The sequence below is a fragment of the Castor canadensis genome, chromosome 2 (genome assembly GCF_047511655.1).
Source record: "Castor canadensis chromosome 2, mCasCan1.hap1v2, whole genome shotgun sequence".
Lineage (NCBI taxonomy): Eukaryota > Metazoa > Chordata > Mammalia > Rodentia > Castoridae > Castor > Castor canadensis.
The window spans coordinates 42155047-42179206 of NC_133387.1; the positions used below are offsets into that span (position 1 = coordinate 42155047).

At 35.0% G+C, this 24160-nt stretch overlaps 1 long non-coding RNA gene across 1 annotated transcript; it reads left to right on the plus strand.

The window, feature by feature from the left end:
* Positions 1–1543: 1543 nt before the first annotated feature.
* LOC141417302 (uncharacterized) lies at positions 1544–18011 on the plus strand. Its single transcript, XR_012441829.1, has 3 exons — positions 1544–1682; positions 16173–16232; positions 17863–18011. It is a non-coding gene; the product is annotated as an uncharacterized lncRNA (long non-coding RNA).
* The last annotated feature ends 6149 nt before the right edge of the window (positions 18012–24160 follow it).

A 24160-nucleotide genomic window follows, 5' to 3' on the forward strand; every position in this document is an offset into this window, starting at 1 on the left:
ATGACTTTTTTTGGAAGCTGTTGTTTTTTAAATACAAAGGATCTGTACTTAGAGCCAGTTATTTTTTTAATGATATGTTCATCCTTTACTGATTTTCTGAGATTAAGATAGATTAATCACTCATGCTTCCTGTCCTAAAAAGAAAGTTTTATTTTGGACTTAAGAAAACCTATTTTCTAAAGATGACTTGTCCTTTGTTGTAAAGAAGCTGAGTGGGGAAGGCTACAACTTAATATTACTAGACATTAATTATCTAAAAGGGGAGTGCTTAAAAGCTTATAAGAGCTTATTATTTGATATATAAGTTCCAGAGACAGTTTCTCTCTTGGAATATCACAGCCTCTGTTTCAAAGGTGATGAATAACTCCACAAGAGTGTAGTTGGGGAAGAAAGAAGAGATAAAATCCTTTTTCACCAGCAAATCCTGGGTCTGAAATCACTGTATATTACTTTCCCCAAAACTGACGAATCATAATATAACAGGTACATAATTTAAATAGTACAGAATCTTATGTGATGAGAGTAAGATGATGTGGTTTTAAAGGTATATAATTTGGACAGGCTACTGAATACTGTCACAGAATATTGAATATCAGCAGAATGTACTCTTTTTATTCTATAAATTCATATTAATATTAATAAAGATCACTCAAGAAAACATAATTTGTGAGCAAAAATTAGCTGAGTTGTTGGAAATAAGACATGACTGCAAAATTGGACACAGTGTCTGGCCATCATAATCAAAGAGGCCACATCACGGGAGGTATTTGATGTTGGTCTTTTCCAGCAGAGTAGATGCTCACTAATAAGGTAGATAAGCTAAGTGCATCAGGGCCATCTTTGAGACGTTCTGTTTGTTTGCCATGTATCTGGTGAGGAAAGTGTTTTCCACTTCCTTTTGCCATGGGATGAAGTAATAGTCATTTACTGCCCCAGAAATAACCTCATGCCATTACTTTACTTCTCAAATGATGTACCTAGCTTACTACTTTTACCCACATTTCATTTGGAACCATAAGTTCAGGTCCATTAATAATAAATTCTTCTTAACCTTTTCTAAAGGACAAGGGTGAAACTCTCCTGACAGCTGGATTGATTTCCATACTTGAATATTTTTCCATTGATCAGTCTCTTCAGAGAGCCTTTCAAGTAAAGACCAAGTGTTTTGATTCTACTTCTTTTTGTTTCAACACTTGACCTCTAACATTTGGTTCTATTAGGATTAAGTATGTTCTCTGGCACAGATATATAATGTTTGAAATTCACAAAATCTTGGAAAGATGTTTATAAAGAAGAACATCCAAGGGTATGCACCATAGATAACATGGCGCATACTTCAACAGGTTGAATTTTGTAAGAAAAGATATTTTATTTAGGTTTTAGGAGAAAAGAGATTTTGAGGCAGAGCGATACATACACAGAGAGAGCAATCTTTACTTAATTAGGATTTTTCATGCCTTGGACACTCTCTTCAACATATAAACTAAGTTTCTGGTCCATATAGTTTATTCCTTATCTTTTTACTCTCTTCAAGGTTGAGCAGCCCAACCGTGACAGGCTGGAGTGAAGTCAGTACAAGAATCTACCTTGCCTACATTGTGCTTGTCAGTCTATCTTTGGATAAATAGTTATCTGACCATGAGCAATTTCTAACCCATTTGGAGGAGAGAGTAAAATGTACAGTAAGTAGACTTTGGATGAGCTGGAACATCCTGTTTCAACTGGTGATGTGGTAAATTGTTTTTCTGCTTCAATTCAGCCGAGATTTTTCTGGAGCCGATAATGGAACTGTAAGGATGCCAGATTTTCTGTGCCACCCTATCATATTCTCTCAGGAGGGCAGACTGACACTTAGTTTTTATTAATGGCCCAATTACAAGCCCACAGTCAAGACTCTTTACATATCTACACTGTGCCCATTATGCTTTCAAGCAGCTCAGACAAGTAAAGAAGGACAAAATTTGCAAGTTACTTGATAAGACACAAATTCAACCTATTGATACTTCTGAGTAATAATTTGACAAGTCATAAGAGCCTTAGATTTATTCTTTCTTAAGAAAACTTCATAGTAAGAAAACTGGAATAAGTCTTTCTGAAGACGACAAAGTAGCACAGTAGGAGTCCTATGGAACTACTTGCTTTTACTGAGAAGGGTCTTAAAATTATGTCCCAATTTACTAGAAATCATGCAGTAGTTTTAGCAAGATTATAGATTAAGGATAATTTCCTGACTTTCTAAGCATTTCAATAACTTTTTTTCTAAAAGTGAAAAATGTGTTTTAATGTTCTATAGCATTTGGAGCTACAGGATTATCACTGTTTGCTGCTATAATAAATTGAACTACATATTAAAGATGACTCAGGCCGTGTATCTAGGAACAACACCAAATTGGATGAGATGAAAGTCTGTCTTGCCACAGCAAGTGTTTGCAATGCAAAGAAATACCTGTCCCATTGTGCTAAAACAGCCTTGCTCTGGATGTGTTCATTATGCTCTGGAATAGTTCTTTTCAACAATTCAGGTTATTTCATAATTACAATGATTTCCAATGATAGGCACTTAGGAATCTTTAAAATATACATCATATACTGTAAGAATGCCAGTCATGCCCCTAACCATTTTATAACCCTCTGACTTACATTACCAAGGTTGACTGACTCATTCATCAAGGGTTTATTGGGTATTCACAAGTCCAGATACTGTTCTAGGTATTGGAGATAAAATGAAGAGAAGTAAATCAGGTCCCTGTCCTCCAGGACTTACAGTCCCTAAGGGAAGACAGGTCAAAGTATTCATCCCACTAAATAAGTGACTAGAGTGATCATACATCCTAGTTTGCCCAAGATAATTCTATTTAAGCCTTTTGCCTTTGTTTAAGTAATCAACAGGATCCCCCTTTTAGTTTCAACATGTTTCTGGATTAGACAATGATAGTCATCCTAAAAAATGATGACATAAGTGTGTTGATGGAAATGACAATGTTAATGAGAGGGTCTGAGAAGCCTCATGTGAATCCTTTACTTGAGTTATCTGGTCAAGACCAGAGGGGGAAGCTTCTCAGAGCTAGAGGACTGAATAGGGTTGAAAACCACAAGCTCTAACTGGCTGCCTCTGATATCATCAGTGGAGATCCCAGGTAACAGAGGTATTTGTGTTTCCTCAAACTTTTACTGATACTAGATCGGTGTGTTAACTTTAGATGAGTTTTCATACAAGCTAAATATAATTTAATTTTTTAGTTGATAAAGGGAAAAGGACATTTAGAGAAGAAGAGTATAGGCACATTGGCATCAAACTACTCCCTCAATGGCAAATGGAAGTGAGAAGCAATGTAGTACAGTACCAGGGATTGAACCCAGGTCCTGTGCTTGCTAAGTAAGTGCTCTACCACTTGGGGCATATCCCTAATCTGGTGTAAATGCTTTTAAGCCACTAAGAGCTTGGGGTTTCAAATTTAGATGATCTTATTTTTTCCTCTTCTTTTAATTTTATTTTGTCATTTTTACATTTACTTACATGTGTATACATTATTTGGGCCACCTCCACTCTCTCCCGTTTCTGGACAGAACTTGTTCCACCCTCTTGTTCTCTGATTTTGTTGAAGAGAAAACAATAAAAACAGCATTTTTGCCAGTTTGAGATAAAAATAGCTATACAGAGAGATTCTTAGCATTACTTCCATGCACATGTGTATTACAACCCACATTGGTTCAGATGTCAGAAGAGCTTGTCTTTAATAGCAGCTGTCTACTTGCTTTGGACAAGTTGTCCAAAACTTGCTTATCCAAGTTGCACAAACTCTGACACTCATATTTTTCTTTTAATAAGGAAAAGAATTAATGAAAGTGTCCAGAAAAATGCCTGCATATGGGAAACACTGAGTTAATGTTAAATGTCATTGTGTACCCTGACTCGATTACTCTGTACTATTCCCTACTTAAACAGTATTTAAAGAAATATGTTTGGTAGCTAAAGTATTATGCTAGTTAGCCTTCTGTTATTGTAACAAAATTCAGGAATTGTTACAAAATTCCTGAGATAATCAATTTAAAAAGAGGAAAGATTTATTTTGGCTCACATGGTTGGAGGTTTTAGTTCATGGCTGGTTGGCCCATTCCTTTTGGTATAGCTAGTCGTTCTTCAAAAGCTCACTTTTTCACCCCTACTAGTGGGGTTTGAGCTTGCTAAGCAGATGCTCTACCACTTGAGCCAGTCTGCCAGTCCTTTTAGCTTTCAGTTATTTTTCAAATAGGGTCTCGCTTTTATACCTGGGCCAGCCTGAACTTCAACCCTCTTTATTTACACTTCCTGTGTGGCGTACACTAGCTTTTTATTGTTTGAAATGAGGTCTTGCTAGCATTTTGCCTGGGCTGGCCTGGAACCAAGAACCTTCTACTCTCAGCTCCCCCCTCCCCCCACCAAGCAACTAGGATAACAGGTGTGAGCCACCAAGCCTGGCTCTCAAAGTCAACCTCTATACTTTCGAATCCTAATGCTACAAGCTTCCCTAGCAACCAAGTCATGTGGCTCTTTTCTGACTTTTTAAACCAAATTTTTTTCTCTTAGATGAATCAAATTTGTCTTTTTATTCTTTTTATTTCTTTTTTTTTTCACCTCATTACCCAGGCTTTACCTGAAAAAGTAAATCCACAAGCTGGTCCCAAATGTAAGAATCTTTGCCACTGAGGTTGGGGATTTTTTTTTTTAATGTCATAGCTTATTTCTTTTTACTCTAAAACACATGAATAATGATTTTGAATCCATGTATACTATGAAATAAATGATTTTTCTTAAAGGACTCAGATCATCCTAATCAAAGGAAATTACTATAGATAGAAAATAAGGAAGAAGGTAACTGTCAATAGCCTGAAGGAGGCCCTCACCAGACACTTGAACTTCCCAGGTTTCATAACTGTAAAATCTAAATATTTGTTACTTACGCCATCCAGAATGTAGTATTTTTGTTACAAGAAAAAACTCTTGAGCTAATATAGAAGTCTATGAAAATTAATTAGCATCTCTGCTTTACTACTGATTCCGGGAAAGACTAAATGTGATGCCACATTGGTGATGCCACATTGGTTAGGTTTGTTGTGTTCTTGTCTAGGGTCATTTGAAGAATGACAAGCCCAGGCAATGGATGAATAGAAAGAGAAAGGCAGAGTACCTGGCAGAGCACTCGGCTTGGGTTAGAAAGGCTGAGCCTTGTATCTGCTGCTAGGGTTTGTTAGCCCCTAGAAACAGCTTTCTGATAGTTTTGTTTCTTACAAGGTCTTGACTCATTTTTCCTCCCTCTCTCAGAGGTTCTTTGTTAAACTTTAACTGCTCTTATCCCCCTTTCACACCTGGACCCACATCCTGGTGATACACTTTAGGGCAGGTGCTGTCTGGGCCCACATCTTGCTGTATTTGCTCTCTTGCCCTACTTCTATTTTCTGTTGATTTCAGCAGCTGCTTTTTTTCTAGTCCCCTTCCCTGATGGCCTAAGGGCAAGCTAGCTTCTAAACTATCTGTGTTTTGAAGAAGATACAAGAGTCAATCATCTCTCATCAAAAATGAGACCTGAGTTGGGTTTGTTGGCTTGTGCCTGTAATCCTGGTTACTCAAGAGGCGGAGATCAGGAGGATTACAGTTTGAGGCCGGCTCAGGCAGAAAGTTAAGGAGACTCTATCTTCACAAAACAAGCTGGGTATGATGGTACCCACCTATAATGTCAGTTACACCAGAGGCATAGGTAGAATTTTAGTCTGAGGCCAGTGTAGGCAAAAAGTATAAGTACCTATGTGACCAAAAAACTAACGTAAAAAGGAATATGAGCTGGCCTCAAGTAGTAGAACACTTACCTAGTAAGCACAAGCAAAGAGCTGAGTTAAAAAACCCCAGCGTGTCCTCCTCCCCACAAAAAGTGAGAGCTGGAGGCCAGAATTAGGTATTGTTTTCTTTCGGAAGGTAAACAACATGAAATTTGCTAGTAGTACAGCCTGAGTTTTTTGTTTTTATTTGTTTTGTTTTCTGTTTCTTTTTTACTGGAAACCAGAAGCTGAAAGTCAGCAGCAGATGTGTGTCGGTTACTAGCTTCAGGAAAGGCTCCAATCAGTAGCAGCCCTCATGCTGCACAAAGTACAGACATTGATCCAAACCAGATGGATGGTGTTTTCCAATGTGGCAGCTTCCCTAGGCAAGAAGTAGTATGAAAATCAGTATCCAAAGCTGGGAATTGCCAGAGCCTAAATTCTCATTCCTTTCTGGAGACTGCCAATCATCATTGAAATAATGATATAAATATTTATTTATTTGAGATAGGTTCTCCCTATGTAGTCCAGGCTGGCCTCAAACTCTCAATTCTCCTACCTCAGACATTGCAGTGCTGGAATTACAGATGGTGCCACCACACTTGACTAATTTTGACAAAAATTTAGCTTAACATTTGTTGAGAGAATTTTTTTGTTTTTCTTTTGGTGGGACTGGGGTTTAAACTCAGGGCCTCATGCTTGCTAGGTAGGCACTCTTACCACTTGAGCCATTCTGCTAGCCCATGTTGACAGAATTCTTAACCAAGGTAGAAAGTAGGGGTAAATAAGGAAAGCTATCTGTGGTCTAATTCTATGCTTGGAGAGACTGCTGTCCATGATTTCTGAGTAAGCATAAAGGAAACAAATAGTAACATGATATGCATGAAACACTTGTCACTATTTTTACAAAAAGCACACATGATAGTAAAGATGTAGGAAAAAAGCATTACTAATTTTTTAAAAATTCTATTGTACTGGGGGTATATTGTGACATTTACAAAAAAAGAACATTCTTAAAATAGAAATTTATTACAAAAAAGCAGAAAGAAATCTTAGAAAGCATTCGTTTCACATAGCTAATAAGCAAGTGGACATATAGAGCCTCTAAAGGAGAATACAGTGAACACTACTAGTTTGGTGTCTTTATACTGCAATAACCTGTGTGATGTATTTATTTTTTAATTTAATTTTAAAATAAAGTCATGAATGTACCATAATTTAAGGAGTGAAATAATGCCACATGACATATAGAAGTTTTTTTGTTTTCCCCATAGTCCACTCTTTTACAATAATTTTAAGTTAATTTTTCCAGCATTTGAATTCATGTTTCTAAATATGATTCTTAAATTGCTACTTCTAGTTCTTTGTTTTAATTTCATAAATTAAATGAGTTTTCAGAGAGGATGTAAATTAGCTCCTTCTCCCATGACTTCACTGGACCTCTAACACATGTTCCCACTTCTCCTTCTTTATTCCAATTTTGTGATATCATAATTTTGTTTAGATCTATTGTTCTATAATAATTAATGTTTATTTTTTAACATTTAAAATGTATAGTTATTACATTTCCCTGTTTTATTTGTTAAAGTAACAAACATTAAAACAAATGATATTAAACATTTTCTGTAATGTATATAAATAAAAAGGAATAATCAGAAATTAATTTGAAATAAGAAAATGAATTTCATTCTATAACAGGTGAAAATTAACATTCATGATTGCATTATTAATGCTGATAATTTGGTTTATATATATTCAAGTAAGGTCTTTAAAAAGAGAAAGTAATCATTGTATTTCAAATAAATACAATTTTCAAACAGTTGAGGGAATATAAACAATATTCAATTAAAAACAGAGAAAACTCAAGTAAATGCTAAGAAATAAAGCAAAAAGCAAGATGACAATATAGTTCCTATAATATATCATCAAAAGCTTTGATATTAAATATGAATGAATAACTTCAACAGAAATATAAAGTCTCGAATTTGATGAATCAGATAAGAACCGACCATTAGACCTTATCTAAAACAATGTATAGTATATATAATGTTAAACAGTTAAAGGACAAATAAGGATAAATCAACAAATAAAAAGAGGACTATTGGTATCAGAGGAATTAGAAACACCATCCTGAAAGCAGGAGTGAAATAAAAAGGATAAAATAAGAAATCAACAAAATAGAATATAGGATCAAAAGCAGTGTAAATACTCAGTATTGGAAATAGTTCTTGGAGAGTAAGAAACATCCCTACTTATCTTTTTTAAAAGACTACATCGATTAAACGAACAAAATTCTTTTTGAAATAGTATACTTGGATTATTAATAAGGCATAGGATATATTGGGGTTCATAATATTATTCATTATGTGCTTGTTACAAAATGAATGTTGAAATAATTAAGCAATGACTATAAAAAGCACCAATCGTATACTAACAAGGAATGGTAGGAAACAGTGCAAAATGATCCACTCAAACAGCAAACCAGAAAATAAAGTACCTAGGAATAAACTTAATGAACACACAATCTGGACCAACTTAAAGAAAGGTAAACTACTTTACTTAACGATTTATCATGAGGCTTTTCACAAACTAGAAAATATGAGTACAGAAATTCCAAGTCCCAACCAAAATCTCTTTCACTTGATAAAGGAAGCAAGATTTCCTAGGTAATTGTTGAGAAAACATTTTGATTAATAACAAAAACTGTGATAGTTGGTTTGTTTTATGAATTGGAAATTCTGTTTCTGATACATATTCTCCATGCCTCTGTAGCCATGTCTACATATAAGGCAAGACATGTTTATAATCCAGAAAAGAGAAAGAACTATCAAAGACTATACATGAAAGCAGAAGACTCATCCCTCAGAGCAGGGCTTCTGAAACTAATGCATTCATCCAAGTCTTGTTTGATTCTGTAGCTCTGGCTTGGTGCTGAAACTCTGTGTTTCTAAAACTGCCTCAGTGATGCTCCACCTACTTGTGCATGGCTTACACAGGGCCTGGAGTGGTGCTTCTCTAAATGAGGTCCCCAGAACAGCAGCATCATATTAACGTGGAGCTTGTTAGACATGCAGATCTAAGGCTCCACCACAGACATATTGGATTGGAAACTGTGGGGTGGGTCTAGTAATATGTGCATTAATAAGCTCTCCAGGTGATTGTGATGCTCCCAAAAGTCTGAGAACCGTTGATCTACAGCTGCTCCTGCTGCATAGCAAGAGAACATAAAGTCTTTGAGTCTCTCTCTCTCTCTCTCTCTCTCTCTCTCATCTCTTTCCCTCTCTGTTAGACAAGTATTTTTTTTCATTTCTGTCAAAAGTTCTAAAGTCTCTGTGGGTGGGAGTAAGTGAGGACTTATAAGAACACTAGATAAGTTTGATAGAAAATTTTCTTTCTGTTTTTAGAGAAATTAAAACGTTTCTCCTGGAGTGTACCTGTCACCTATACCCCCCATAGAGATCATAGACAGAGCCAAGGGAGTCAGTCATGGAGCTTGGGGTGAAAAATGTTGCTTCAAAGAGGAGCAAAGGAACTCTGCAGAAGTCAAAAGGTGGCCTTTCCAAACGGGAGAAGTAGAGTAGCAGCAGGTGCTGTTTCTGTGGAGGCAGGGGCATGGACATAGAAGCTGATCTGGCTGAATTCCTCAGGAACCATAAAGGTACACCAGAGGCCAGGCCAAAGGTATTCCAGACATTCAGTGCACAGCACAAGCTCAGAGATGGGGCCAGAGTGGAGAAGGGCACAAGGACACAGTGCTTGGTTTTGTGCACCCATTCCAGCTTCTTTTTTAAAAATTGTTATGCTGGGTGGGAGTGAAATGTGGCATTTACAAAGGTTCTTATAATATATCAATACATCACACTTGAATTCACCCTCTCTGCCATTGCCCCTTACTGTTAATTTCTAGAGATTGAGGATAGAGAAATATCTCCCTGAAAAATCACCAACCTGGGAAGGAAAAGGAGGCTGGAAAGAGAACCAAAGAAGTGGACTTAGAATTGAGTGAATATTTACAAAAAGAAGATTGTTTTTAAATAGAACAGAATGTAGTTCTTCTAATTGGGAGTTCACATTTTTCTGCTTTTTTTTTTTTTTAGTAGGATTTGGGGAGTCTAGAACAATAAAGTTCCATTTGCTTTTATGTATTTGAGGTTAGAGTACAAATTTTAACTCTAGTATTTTTGTATAAAATTAGATTGCAGTAAAAATATGTATTCAATTAATGAAGTAAACAAAATTTTTGTTTTATTTTTTGTATAATTTTCCCAATAAAACTGACATCTTTCACTCTTTTTCTGTTTTTTGAACCACAATAAATTGATGTGAAAATTCATTGAGGTATGGGGAGACTAGAAAAAGTCTAATCTTCTTTCTTCATCAGTTCCTGCATCTTAAAAATGGTGATAATGGCAGTGATCACCATGAAGGGTTGTTTTAAGAGTTAAATGAGCCAATAGACTTACTATATTGTGTGACACACAGTTAAATAGTGCTGTGTTAACTAGCTTTTGTTACATTTTTGTCTGCGTGTTTCCAATTTTTTTTACAGCAATTATTTTTTATTTTCAGAAAAAATGTTCTAAGAGTGAAATGCAGTTTATTACAGAAATCTTGATTTAGCATGTGAATTTTAGGTGTTTATGTCTTGGACATTTTAGGAAAAGATAGTGACAAGTTTCTGAATTTTAAATTTTTTCTCGAGTGGAAATGGACAGCTCCTGAGGTTTCTATTTCCTTTTCCCAACAAACTAAATTTGACAATTATGTGCATATACTCTTCTCATTCTCAGACTCTCACAGTGACCCTGTTTTACTTTTGATGGTCATTTGAAGGAAGTTCATTTTAAAGAACTGTACCTTTAATCAGTTAATATGAATGAAATACCTGGCATTAAACAATCTGAACATTTCAATGAACTTGAAGTAATTCAGTAGCTAACTTTTCCACTATCTTTCAATCATAATTAAAAATTACAGTTTTATTTAATTAAAAGAACCTGGCTTTGACCATAGGTCCAATAATATGTGGCTGTTAAAATAAGAGTAGTTGGCATCCTAAGATAATGTGGAGTCTGCATTTGCCATTCAGAGCAGATAATCTTATAGGCCTCCTTCTCTTGTCAGGGACAGGAAATAGATTTTTGATGCTATCTAATATTGATTGAACTGCCACAAAACTGATGGGAAAAGATTTGAAGAGTGCTGTTTTAAATAAGCTTGAAGTGCTCTTTCTACATGGTTTAATCATGCGAGGATGAGAAATCACAATTACAAAGGGAGGGGTTTCATTGACTTTCTTAAAGGCAATCCTTGCACACTAAAACCAAACATATTGATTATCTGAGGTAATTTGGAAGGGTTCTTTTGGAGGTGTGGTGGAGGAGAGATAACATGTAAAGATTGGGAGACCTGCTTTTTGCCTCTCTCTGAGTTAATTTGCATTTAATCTGTGCAGTCCCTGGAACATGATGGCTTTATGCTACCTCTTATCTCCTTATTGATATTTTACTCATAATGGACTTTACAGAATTTTTAACCCAAAAAAAATAAACCATGGGAAAATAGTAGTTATTCAGCCTTAGGGAAAAATTCTTTAAGTTATTCAGATATAAAAATATTTATTTTAACATTGAAAGAATGAGGAAAGTTAATTCAAAGGACTCTAATTGAACTAATATTTCTAGATAACTTCCTTACAGATAGGAGAATAAATAAACCCCAGAATTCAATTGTTTCTTGGCTTAGTGTTTAATAGACTCCTATAGTCTCTTTCCTTAAATAAGTGACCTGATTAGATTTCAGATGTAATTAAGTGGCAATTTTGAGGGCAGTACGTCACAAATATAATTTTACTATAATAAATGTTCACTGAAAATAGCACTTCATCTATAATTGTTCTTTTTAACATTCCTTAAGAACCATGGAATGAGGATTTGTTATTTTTGTCTGTAACATAAATGTATTCATATTCATTCAAGAATTTATATATAAACTGTTTTAAATAATTTCTTATTAGTAGAAAAAACAACCTAATTGATTTGCAATATAAACTGACTACTATAGAATATAAACATTTTATTTTAGAATTTCTGAAATTATAATCTTTAGGGTTTTTTAGCATCTAATATAAGCTTTATAATTTAAAAAACCTATACTCAAAGCTCCATGCTGCAGTCTGTTTACTGGTCACTGTCAGCTCTCATAAACTTACCCATAGGGTACACCATATCCATAGGGGGCAGGCAGGGAAGTCATGGGCAGACTGGAGAGACTTGTTCTCGTGGGCATAATAATAGAAGGTCTTAAAATAAACAACACCCTGTCTTTATTATAAAATTTGTTTTTTGTGCATCATGGATCTTTTAAATTAATTTTGATTTTTCAGAGATACTGAATTTAAATATAAGTTTTTGTGATCATCTCCATTTTTGGTGCCTTCTAAAATTTTGTGCCTAAATGAAGGCCTCATTCATCTCACTCTAATCCTGATCCTACTGACACCCTCATGGCTGTGATTTTATCATTTATTATGTGGGATGATCTTAACCATTTATTTCATTGTTCTGCCTTGCACTTTTATTTCAGAAAGTAACCCACAATTTAAAAACTGTGACTTTCAAAATAAAAGTCCAGCTATAAGAGTAAATTAAATTCTAACTTATATAGGTAATGATGGTGTAACTTTTACAAAGTATTTGTGAAATTTCCTGGCCTTGGGTCATGGTGATATCACTGACCATATGAAAGCCAGAAGACCAGTGTGAGTTAAGAAGCATCTGTATCTTCTAAAGTCAGTGGTTCTTTTTGAAGATGATGCTAAATGTGAGGATTTCACTCAAGTGAAAGCCGAAAGTTTATCTGTACATCGGACTTTGAAGCATGGCTTTTGTTTAGATTGGATTGGATGAGTCCTCTTCTAAATTAGTTTTGCTTATTTCCAAATTCATGTTTTCTTGTGTATTTTTGAAAACCAAAGCAAAAAGTGTTAATATTTTGATTCTGTTTGCAGAAAAACTTCAGATATAGCTAAACAATGCCAATTTTATATCCTATCATTAGTTGCTTCAATAAGTAATTAGTCAACTCCATCGTAAACTTCATTTGCTCCTTCAAATTCATAGAGCCAAAGAAAAGATTTTGAAAATTAAGTTAAAAGTAAAATTGTCTAGGATTATTGTGAATACTTTTGAAACTCAAAAGTTCTGTAGTAAAAATTATTTTTTTTCTGGAAGTAAAAATTATAAGTACAAAGTTTGGTGGGACACAGAATTGTGGTAAACATGGTATTCTATATTTTAACCAATTTAAGAAGTAAATTATTCATTTTCTTAAGCTATATTTAAATAATGAAAATTTCTTAGCTAAAATATATGCACATATTTGAGTATTTAATACCACCTCTTGAAAATTTGTTCTAATTAAACAAATATTTGTTATTCTGAAAGAATAAGTAGGGGCTAGAATAGAGAGGGGGAAAATGTTTCTCTAGCTTAAGTAGAACTTCTTTTGTGCTAATGGGGATTGACCTCAGGGCCTCATGCTTGCCTAGCAAAGGCGCTACCTGCTGAGTCACACCTTTTGCTTTTGGTTTTTCATGTAGGTTCTCCTGCCAATTTTGCCTGGGCTGGTTGTGGATGGTGATGTCTTACCTCTGTTTCTGGAGAGGCTGGGAATACAGAGACATTTTTCTGTTAGTATGGGGGGAAAGAAGAGGAGGATTAGGAGGAAAGATGGAGATTAGGGAAGAAGAGGAAGAGAAGGAAGAGGAGGAGGAGGAGAAATAATAGATTTATAATGAAGAATTGGTTAAAGGCTTTATCACAAGGTTTTCAACTACGTATAATTTTTATTCCACCACCTTCTTCTGACCCTTAGGATATTTGGGAAATTTTTAGTTGTCACAATGAGGAGAGGGCACTACTGGTAGGTCAAGGTCCAGGTATGCTGCTAAACAGTTTACATAACACAAGACACTCCACCTACCTGCCTCCACCTCCCCTTGCAAAGAAACCCCAAAACCATGGAATTATCTGGCTCATGGTATTAATAGTACTGAGGCTGAGAAACCTTCCTTTATCAGAAACTGAATGAAAGATGAGGAAAGGTTAGGACAAATGTTATCAAATCTTTCTTAGAAAGATTACATCAGATGTTTTAGGTTCTGAAGCTTCAAGAGCTGATACTGGCAATCGAAAATTTGAGTGGATTTATAAGTAAGAAAGTGGAAATTCTGATGTCTGATCAAGAACCATTATTTATTTAGAGGCTGTTCCCCCATACATGTTGCTTCACTGATTAGCTCCTTCACATTTCAGTGTTAGTGTGTATGTATAGATAACAGGGTGATTTAAAGCTTATTAAAGATTTATGCAAAGAAAAAAGACATTCAGAAGTGCAAGCATGGAATTCATACTATTCTAATTGTTTATTTCTAAATGAATGATTTTTGCGTCCAAATCAGTGGTTGGTAGGTACTAACTCAGACAAAGTGACAAAAAGTTCTCTTGGCTTGCAGAAGATGTACTTTGAAAATCCATTGTATTTCATGGAAGGTGACACTACCCAAAGAGTGAGAATATAGAGAAATGTTTAATGGAGATAGAACATTTTGTCTCAGGATTTCAACAGTAACCTTAGAACAGGGATTTCCGATACTTTATAAAATACGAAAATATTTTCAATTCTTATATCATGATAGAATCTACTATAATATGAAGTTAAAAAACACATATCATGTGCTCAGATGAATAATGTTCCAGATAAGAGATGATTGACATTATTCTTAAAGGGAGTTATGCTCCCAACATTTCCTCAAGGGAGGAAAAAGCATAGTAATTACTATTTCCTTCATCAAGGTGGAAAACAGTAGTATAAATAAATAGCTTATTTAAATAATGTGTTAACATCTCTGCCTTATGACTTGTTAAGAAATAGAAAGACTGAAACCAGTATAAGGTTTTTATTAATTACCTAGTTCATTTGATATTATCATTGTTGACAGATAAGTCAGATTTCTGGTCTATGGATAGAGATATAAGATTGGAAAAACTTAGAAAACATATTTACAATGCTCCTTTGTCTCCTTGGACAGGCATGAAAATGTTTGCATAAATTCAACATATAATTGGCAAAGCCTCCTTATAAAATTAAAAACTTTGGTAATCAGTGAATAGGGATTGTTATCTGACTCTCCAGATATAACTCTCAATTGGTGCAAAATTGTGTCTTAAGCTACCTCTTTTTAGTCTGTAGTTTGATAACTTGATGATGTATAACAGATGGTATAGATGAATACTTCAGAAAGATGGGAAATAGGGAGACCAATCTATTTCTCATACTGATGGCATTTATAAAGTAGAATTGACCAGGAGATGCACATGTCCCCTTTGTATAGTTATTGCAGGAATGAACAAGTCAGTATCAACCAAGTATATCAAACTAAAGCATTGTAATTGTCCAGGGTAGATATCTTCAAAATTCAAGTAGACAACATTAACTAATCCTATTACCAATTTGGATCAATGTGCTTAATTATGTTTGGACAGATTTTGTGGGCAGGTATTTGGAAAGTTGTGCAGCTTAAAGCCTTTAAAGCAACAAGAATGATGAAGATGTTCTGTTGTTAAGGAGACAGCTATTTACAATTGCTTTAAAGTTTTACATACAAAATAATCTCTGCCATGTTCTGCAATGTCAAAATAAGATATCAGTCAACATATGCGTTATAAACGTCTAGTCAAACACAATGTTTTGCCTCTGCAGTATTAATGAGATTATTAATATAGTAATAATAATTCTATGCATTTACATATGCCCAAATGGCTAATCAAAACTTAATATATTTTTATATATTAATGTTTCAAGTGGAATAAAAAGTTCTCTTAGAATAAATAAAAGGAATAACTTATTTAAATAATATGTCACATTGTCTTCCTTTATAACTTTTTAAGAAATTTCAATTTTTTTATTAAATTTTTCTTTTATTGTGGTATTGGGTTTTGAATTTATGGTTTCACACTAGCTAGGCAGGTGGTGTACTGCTTGAGCCAGCCCTTCAGACCTCAAATATTAATGGTAAAGTAATTGAAAAAATTATTAGGAAATACATATTTTTTTCCTTTCTATTATATCTTGGAATTTTCTTTTCTTTTCAAAAGTTTTGGAAGTCCTTAATGACACAAAAATATTAAATACTACAAACTCTAGTAAAAATTTAATCCCTTTAAAAGGAGTATGCTCATATCTATATCATTATAACATTTATATTAAAATGAGTGCATATTGAAAAAGCAATGCCTTTCTTTTCTTTTTTATCCTGCCAATTAGGGTATTCAATAGCTCTTAAAAGTCTAGTGAAAGCTTTCTGTTTATCAATTCAGGAAGAAAAACACATATCAACACTATTTTCTCTCCTGTGGATGAAGAACCTGTTTTGCAAGGTAACGCCATTGTTAGTAGTAAAATAATTACTTTAGGATTTTGATGGATTTGAAAATAAACTTTAAAAGTCTGAAAAAAAAGATTTCTGTTTATAGTTCAAAAATACTTCAAATAATAAATGAAGTTTTTTCTCTCTTGTCTCACCTATTCTTGAAAAACTATTACAAGAATGATGTAATATAGAAACTCACAATCTATAATTAATAATTTAAATTTTTTTATAAATAGGTAACTTTTGCTAAAAATATTAAATATCAATATTACGAGCCAGAAGTTTTCTTTGTATAAAGATACTACTGTATTTTGTAGCAGTTTTAACAGTCCAAGATTGTTGATGGTAGCTTATTATTGTACAGATTATCACTGACTCCACATTCTCTTTGAAGTTTGGGCTTTGTCCACTTTAATATTATGAAAGAGGCAGTTCATTTAACCCTGTTACACAGAATTTGTGTAGTTAAAGGACACTTTGTTGTCTTTCTGTTGTCATTATTGCTTCATTCTGTCTGTACAGGCTTAGCAGGTTTAGGTTAGATGGCAAAAATGCATGAGTTTAGGTGGTTTTATTTTATTAATTTTTTTATTGTTGTTTGCTGGGTGGGGTACATTGCAGTATTTGTAAAAGTTCTTACAATAGTATCAAATATACCATACTTGAATTCAGCCCCTCCGCTGCTCTACATTGCAGTATTTGCAAAAGTTCTTACAATAGTATCAAATATATCATATTTGAATTCAGCCCCTCCGCTGCTCTCTTTCATCCTCCCCTTCCCTCCATTCCTGGAACAGTTTCAACGGGTATCATTTTTGCATTTATTTACATATGCATTCATTATTTGTGCCCCCGCTCTGCCTCTGGGCAGAACCTTTTCCACCCTCTTTTTCTCCAATTTTGTAGAAGAAAAAACATAAAAGATAATAAGAAAAGCATGGAGTTTTTGCTAGCTGGAGATAAAGATAGCTAAACAGAGAAATTCCTTATGTTGTTTCCATGCATATATGTATTACAACCCACATTGGTTCACCTCTACCAGTCCTCTTCACTCCTCCATAGTCCCCTTCCCATAGTGGTCTGGACCAGTTTAAGATTTCTATATTCATTTCTGTTCAGTGAGCATGTCAACCACCATTCAAGTTTTTGGTTTCCTTCCCTTGCCTTATCCCTCCTCAGCATGGTCATATTACTACATGTGTTTTAGGTCTATAATCTGCATATGAGGGAAAACGTGCACTTTTTGGCCTTCTGAGCCTGACTAACTTGCTTACAAGAAGTGGTTCTTTTTTTTTTTAACGTTTTTTGTATTTATGTAGAAATTCATTTTTAAAGGTTAAATGTAGAACGGTTTCTAATAAAGCTGAATGATAATGCTAATGTTTATAAGAATTCAGAATGATCTTAGGTCAAGTGTTGATCTGTTAGGTGAAATAAAAAAATTGAGAAAGAAAATGAGATTGAATGCTGTTAAGAGTTTTAATAGAATTCTTATTGAAAGAAGATAATTTCTGACAAAACTGTAAGGGTCTTCAATGTGGTCAGATAAACTGCAGTTTTACTCTTGAGTATGGAGGATAAACATAAGAAGACTTCTATACACAACTTTTTAAATGTTTTTTACTTATTTTTTTAAGGTGAAGGAAAAAGCAGAAATCTCCCAGCAAAGCTGACCTTCTGAAATAAATTCAAATTCTTAGCATGCTCTGTTTTAGTGCAATACAGCACAGCTCAGTAGAGCAAGTCAGATGAAAAGTTAGAGGATCAGAAGTTCGATTCTAAACCCTGTACCTAAAGTAAGTGCTACATAATCTTGGGTGTTGGGAATAACATTCTGAAAGCCTGATCACCTTCTCAAGAAGGCTGTGAAAAATTATATCAAGTGATCCCAGTGAAGATGACCTATTAAAATTCTTAGTTTCTAAATGTTAAAATGAAGATATGCAAAGTAAATATTCTTTTTTTTTCATTTTTCTTTTATTATTCATATGTGCGTACAAGGCTTGGTTCATTTCTCCCCCCTGCCCCCACCCCCTCCCTTACCACCCACTCCACCCCCTCCCTTTCCCCCCCATCAATACCCACCAGAAACTATTTTGCCCTTATTTCTAATTTTGTTGTAGAGAGAGTATAAGCAATAATAGGAAGGAACAAGGGTTTTTGCTGGTTGAGATAAGGATAGCTGTACAGGGCATTGACTCACATTGATTTCCTGTGCGTGGGTGTTACCTTCAAGGTTAATTCTTTTTGATCTCACCTTTTCTCTAGTACCTGTTCCCCTTTTCCTATTGGCCTCAGTTGCTTTAAGGTATCTGCTTTAGTTTCTCTGCGTTAAGGGCAACAAATGCTAACTAGTTTTTTAGGTGTCTTACCTATCCTCACCCCTTCCTTGTGTGCTCTCGCTTTTATCATGTGCTGATAGTCCAATCCCCTTGTTGTGTTTGCCCTTGATCTAATGTCCACATATGAGGGAGAACATATGATTTTTGGTCTTTTGGGCCAGGCTAACCTCACTCAGAATGATGTTCTCCAATTCCATCCATTTACCAGCGAATGATAACATTTCGTTCTTCTTCATGGATGCATAGAATTCCATTGTGTATAGATACCACATTTTCTTAATCCATTCGTCAGTGGTGGGGCATCTTGGCTGTTTCCATAACTTGGCTATTGTGAATAGTGCCGCAATAAACATGGATGTACAGGTGCCTCTGGAGTAACCTGTGTCACAGTCTTTTGGGTATATCCCCAAGAGTGGTATTGCTGGATCAAATGGTAGATCGATGTCCAGCTTTTTAAGTAGCCTCCAAATTTTTTTCCAGAGTGATTGTACTAGTCTACATTCCCACCAACAGTGTAAGAGGGTTCCTTTTTCCCCGCATCCTTGCCAACACCTGTTGTTGGTGGTGTGGCTGATGATGGCTATTCTAACAGGGGTGAGGTGGAATCTTAGTGTGGTTTTAATTTGCATTTCCTTTATTGCTAGAGATGGTGAGCATTTTTTCAAGTGTTTTCTGGCCATTTGAATTTCTTCTTTTGAGAAAGTTCTGTTTAGTTCACTTGCCCATTTCTTTATTGGTTCATTAGTTTTGGGAGAATTTAGTTTTTTAAGTTCCCTGTATATTCTGGTTATCAGTCCTTTGTCTGATGTATAGTTGGCAAATATTTTCTCCCACTCTGTAGGTGTTCTCTTCAGTTTAGAGACCATTTCTTTTGATGAACAGAAGCTTTTTAGTTTTATGAGGTCCCATTTATCTATGCTATCTCTTAGTTGCTGTGCTGCTGGGGTTTCATTGAGAAAGTTCTTACCTATACCTACTAACTCCAGAGTATTTCCTACTCTTTCTTGCATCAACTTAAGAGTTTGGGGTCTGATACTAAGATCCTTGATCCATTTTGAGTTAATCTTGGTATAGGGTGATATACATGGATCTAGTTTCAGTTTTTTGCAGACTGCTAACCAGTTTTCCCAGCAGTTTTTGTTGAAGAGGCTGCTATTTCTCCATCGTATATTTTTAGCTCCTTTGTCAAAGATAAGTTGGTTATAGTTGTGTGGCTTCATATCTGGGTCCTCTATTCTGTTCCACTGGTCTTCACGTCTGTTTTTGTGCCAGTACCATGCTGTTTTTATTGTTATTGCTTTGTAATATAGTTTGAAGTCAGGTATTGTGATACCTCCTGCATTGTTCTTTTGACTGAGTATTGCCTTGGCTATTTGTGGCCTCTTGTGTTTCCATATAAATTTAACAGTAGATTTTTCAATCTCTTTAATGAATGTCATTGGAATTTTGATGGGAATTGCATTAAACATGTAGATTACTTTTGGGAGTATCGATATTTTTACTGTTGATTCTATCAATCCATAAGCATGGGAGATCTCTCCACTTTCTATAGTCTTCCTCAATCTCTTTCTTCAGAAGTGTATAGTTTTCCTTGTAGAGGTCTTTCACATCTTTTGTGAGGTTTACACCTAGTATTTGATTTTTTTTGAGGCTATTGTAAATGGAATTGTTTTCATACATTCTTTTTCAGTTTGCTCATTGTTAGTGTATAGAAATGCTAATGATTTTTCTATGTTGATTTTATATCCTGCTACCTGGCTATAGCTCTTGATGATGTCTAGAAGCTTCTGAGAAGAGTTTTTTGGGTCTTTAAGGTATAGGATCATGTCGTCTGCAAATAGGGATATTTTGACAGTTTCTTTACCTATTTGTATTCCTTTTATTCCTTCTTCTTGCCTAATTCGGTTTGCCATTATTTTATTGAGGATTTTTGCATCAATGTTCATTAAGGAGATTGGCCTATAGTTCTCCTTTTTGGAGGTGTCTTTGCCTGGTTTGGGATAAGTGTAATACTGGCTTCATAAAATGTGTTTGGCAGTTTTCCTTCCCTTTCTATTTCGTGGAACAGTTTAAGGAGGGCTGGTATCAGTTCTTCTTTAAAGGTCTGATAGAATTCAGCAGAGAATCCATCAGGTCCTGGACTTTTCTTTTTGGGGAGACTCTTGATTGCTGCTTCAATTTCATTTTGTGTTATAGGTCTATTCAGGTGATTAATTTCCTCTTGGTTCAGTTTTGGATGATCATATGTATCTAGAAATCTGTCCATTTCTTTTAGATTTTCAAATTTATTTGAATATAGGTTCTCAAAGTAGTCTTTGATGATTTCCTGGACTTCCATGGTGTTTGTTGTTATCTCCCCTTTTGCATTCCTAATTCTACTAATTTGGGTTTTTTCTCTCCTCATTTTAGTCAGGTTTGCCAGGGGCCTATTGATCTTGTTTATTTTTTCAAAGAACCAACTTTTTGTTTCATTAATTCTTTGTATGGTTTTTTTGGTTTCTATTTCATTGATTTCAGCTCTTATTTTTATTATTTCTCTCCTTCTATTTGTTTTGGGATTTGCTTGTTCTTGTTTTTCTAGGAGTTTGAGATGTATCATTAGGTCATTGATTTGGGATCTTTCAGTCTTTTTAATATATGCACTCATGGCTATAAACTTTCCTCTCAAGATTGCCTTAGCTGTGTCCCATAGGTTCCGGTAGGTTGTGTTTTCATTTTCATTGACTTCCAGGAACTTTTTAATTTCCTCTTTTATTGCATCGATGATCCATTCTTCATTAAGTAATGAGTTATTTAGTTTCCAGCTGTTTGCATGTTTTTTGTCTTTACTTTTGTTGTTGAGTTCTACTTTTACTGCATTGTGGTCAGATAGTATGCACGGTATTATTTCTATTTTCTTATATTTGCTGAGGCTTGCTTTGTGCTCTAGGATATGATCTATTTTGGAGAAGGTTCCATGGGCTGCTGAGAATAATGTATATTGTGTAGAGGTTGGATGAAATGTTCTGTAGACATCTACTAGGTCCACTTGATCTATTGCATATTTTAGATCTTGGATTTCTTTATGGATTTTTTGTTTTGATGACCTATCTATTGATGATAATGGGGTGTTAAAGTCTCCCACAACGACTGTGTTGGCGTTTATATACGCTTTTAGGTCTTTCAGGGTATGTTTGATCAAATTGGGTGCATTGACATTGGGTGTGTACAGATTGATGATTATTATTTCCTTTTGGTCTATTTCCCCTTTTATTAGTATGGAATGTCCTTCTTTATCTCATTTGATCAATGTAGGTTTGAAATCTACTTTGTCAGAGATACGTATTGCTACTCCTGCTTGTTTTCGGGGGCCATTGGCTTGGTAAATCTTCTTCCAGCCTTTCATCCTAAGCCTATGCCTATTTCTGTCAGTGAGATGGGTCTCCTGTAAGCAACAAATTGTTGGATCTTCCTTTTTCATCCAGTTTGCCAAATGGTGCCTTTTGATGGGTGAATTAAGACCATTAACATTAAGTGTTAGTACTGATAGGTATGTGGTGATTCCTGCCATTTAGTTGTCTTAGTTATTTGAAGGTTTGATTGTGTGTACCTAACTTGATGTTACTCTCTGCTGTCTTGCTTTTTCTTATCCTGTGGTTTGGTGCTGCCTGCCTTTTCATGGCTAAGTTGGTTGTCACTTTCTGTGTGCAGAATCCCTTGCAGAATCTTTTGTAATGGTGGCTTTGTGGTCACATATTGTTTTAGTTTCTGCTTATCATGGAAGACTTTTATTGCTCCATCTATTTTGAATGATAGCTTTGCTGGGTAGAGTATCCTGGGGTTGAAGTTATTTTCATTTAGTGCCTGGAAGATCTCACCCCACCCTCTTCTTGCTTTTAATGTTTCTGTTGAGAAGTCTGCTGTGGTTTTGATGGGTTTACCTTTGTATGTTACTTGTTTTTTCTCTCTTACAGCCTTCAATATTCTTTGCTTAGTTTCTGAACTTGTTGTTTTAATGATGATATGTCGTGGAGTAGTTCTATTTTGATCTGGTCTGTTTGGTGTCCTGGAGGCTTCTTGCATTTGTATGGGAATATCTTTCTCTAGATTTGGGAAATTTTCTGTTATTATTTTGTTGAATATATTATGCATTCCCTTCGCTTGCACTTCTTCTCCTTCTTCGATGCCCATGATTCTCAAGTTTGGTCTTTTGATGGAGTCAGTGAGTTCTTGCATTTTCTTTTCACAGGTCTTGAGTTGTTTAATTAATAGTTCTTCGGTTTTTCCTTTAATTACCATTTCATCTTCAAGTTCTGAGATTCTGTCTTCTGTTTGTTCTATTCTGCTGGATTGGCCTTCCATCTTGTTTTGCAGTTCTGTTTCATTCTTTTTTCTGAGGTTTTCCATATCCTGACAGTTTTCTTCTTTATTGTTGTCTATTTTTGTCCTGAGTTCATTTATCCATTTATTCATTGTGTTCTCTCTTTCACTTTGGTGTTTATACAGTGCTTCTATGGTTTCCTTTATTTCTTCTTTTGCTTTTTCAAATTCTCTATTTTTATTTTCTTGGAATTTCTTGAGTGTCTCCTGTATGTTTTGGTTGACCCTATCCAGTATCATCTCTATAAAATTCTCATTGAGTACTTGTAGTATGTCTTCTTTTAAATTATTCTTGTGGGCTTCATTGGGTCCTTTGGCATAGTTTATCTTCATTTTGTTGGAGTCTGGATCTGAGTTTCTGTTCTCTTCATTCCCCTCTGGTTCCTGTACTAAGTTTTTGCTGTGGGGAAACTGGTTTCCCTGTTTTTTCTGTCTTCCCATCATTGTCCTTGGTGTTGTTACTGTCCCTGTACTGTGTGTAATTAAGTATTTTCTAGCTTGTAATAATAACAATGGTAATATTTAGAATGGAAGAGTGAGCTGAGATGGAAAGCAAGAAGTTAAAGAAAAGGGGTAAACAAATATACAGACAAGAGGGAGAAAGCAGAACAAGGTATCAGACAAGAGAGTTTCAAAGGTATAAACAGGGAGTGTTAGTGTACTAATCAACAGTAAGCTGAACAGACAATAGAGAGACAGAGAGAGGATTGAAAATCAAAGATAAAAAAATAAAAAATAAGTAAATGAAAGTAATATCTATATATAAAAATGAATTAAAATAAAATGGAAAATAGAAAATTAAAAAAAAAAAAACAAAAAAATTTCCAAGTTTATATGCAATGCAGTTTCAGTCTTAATAATTTGGGTGTCTGTCTCAATCTCCAGTCCTGGAGTTGGTGCCTCAGATGTTGTTCTGTAGTTGTCTCATCAAAGGGTATGCATAAAGTAGAACAAAACTACACACTCACACACACACACACACACACACACACACACACACACAAAAGCCCCACCAAGTGTCCCCAGTTCAAATGCAATACAGTTTCAGTAAGTTTTTCAGCTTGCATTTGTAATTCAGTTGTTCTCTGATCAAAGGTAGGGAGAAAAAGAAAAAAAAGTGTCTGGAGACAGTTCTGAGAGTGGTATCTGCAACTGTGGCTTGCCTGCCTGCTGCTCTCAGCCTGTAGCTGGCGGCGTTATTTATGCAGATCTCTGGGGTGAGCTAGCACTCACC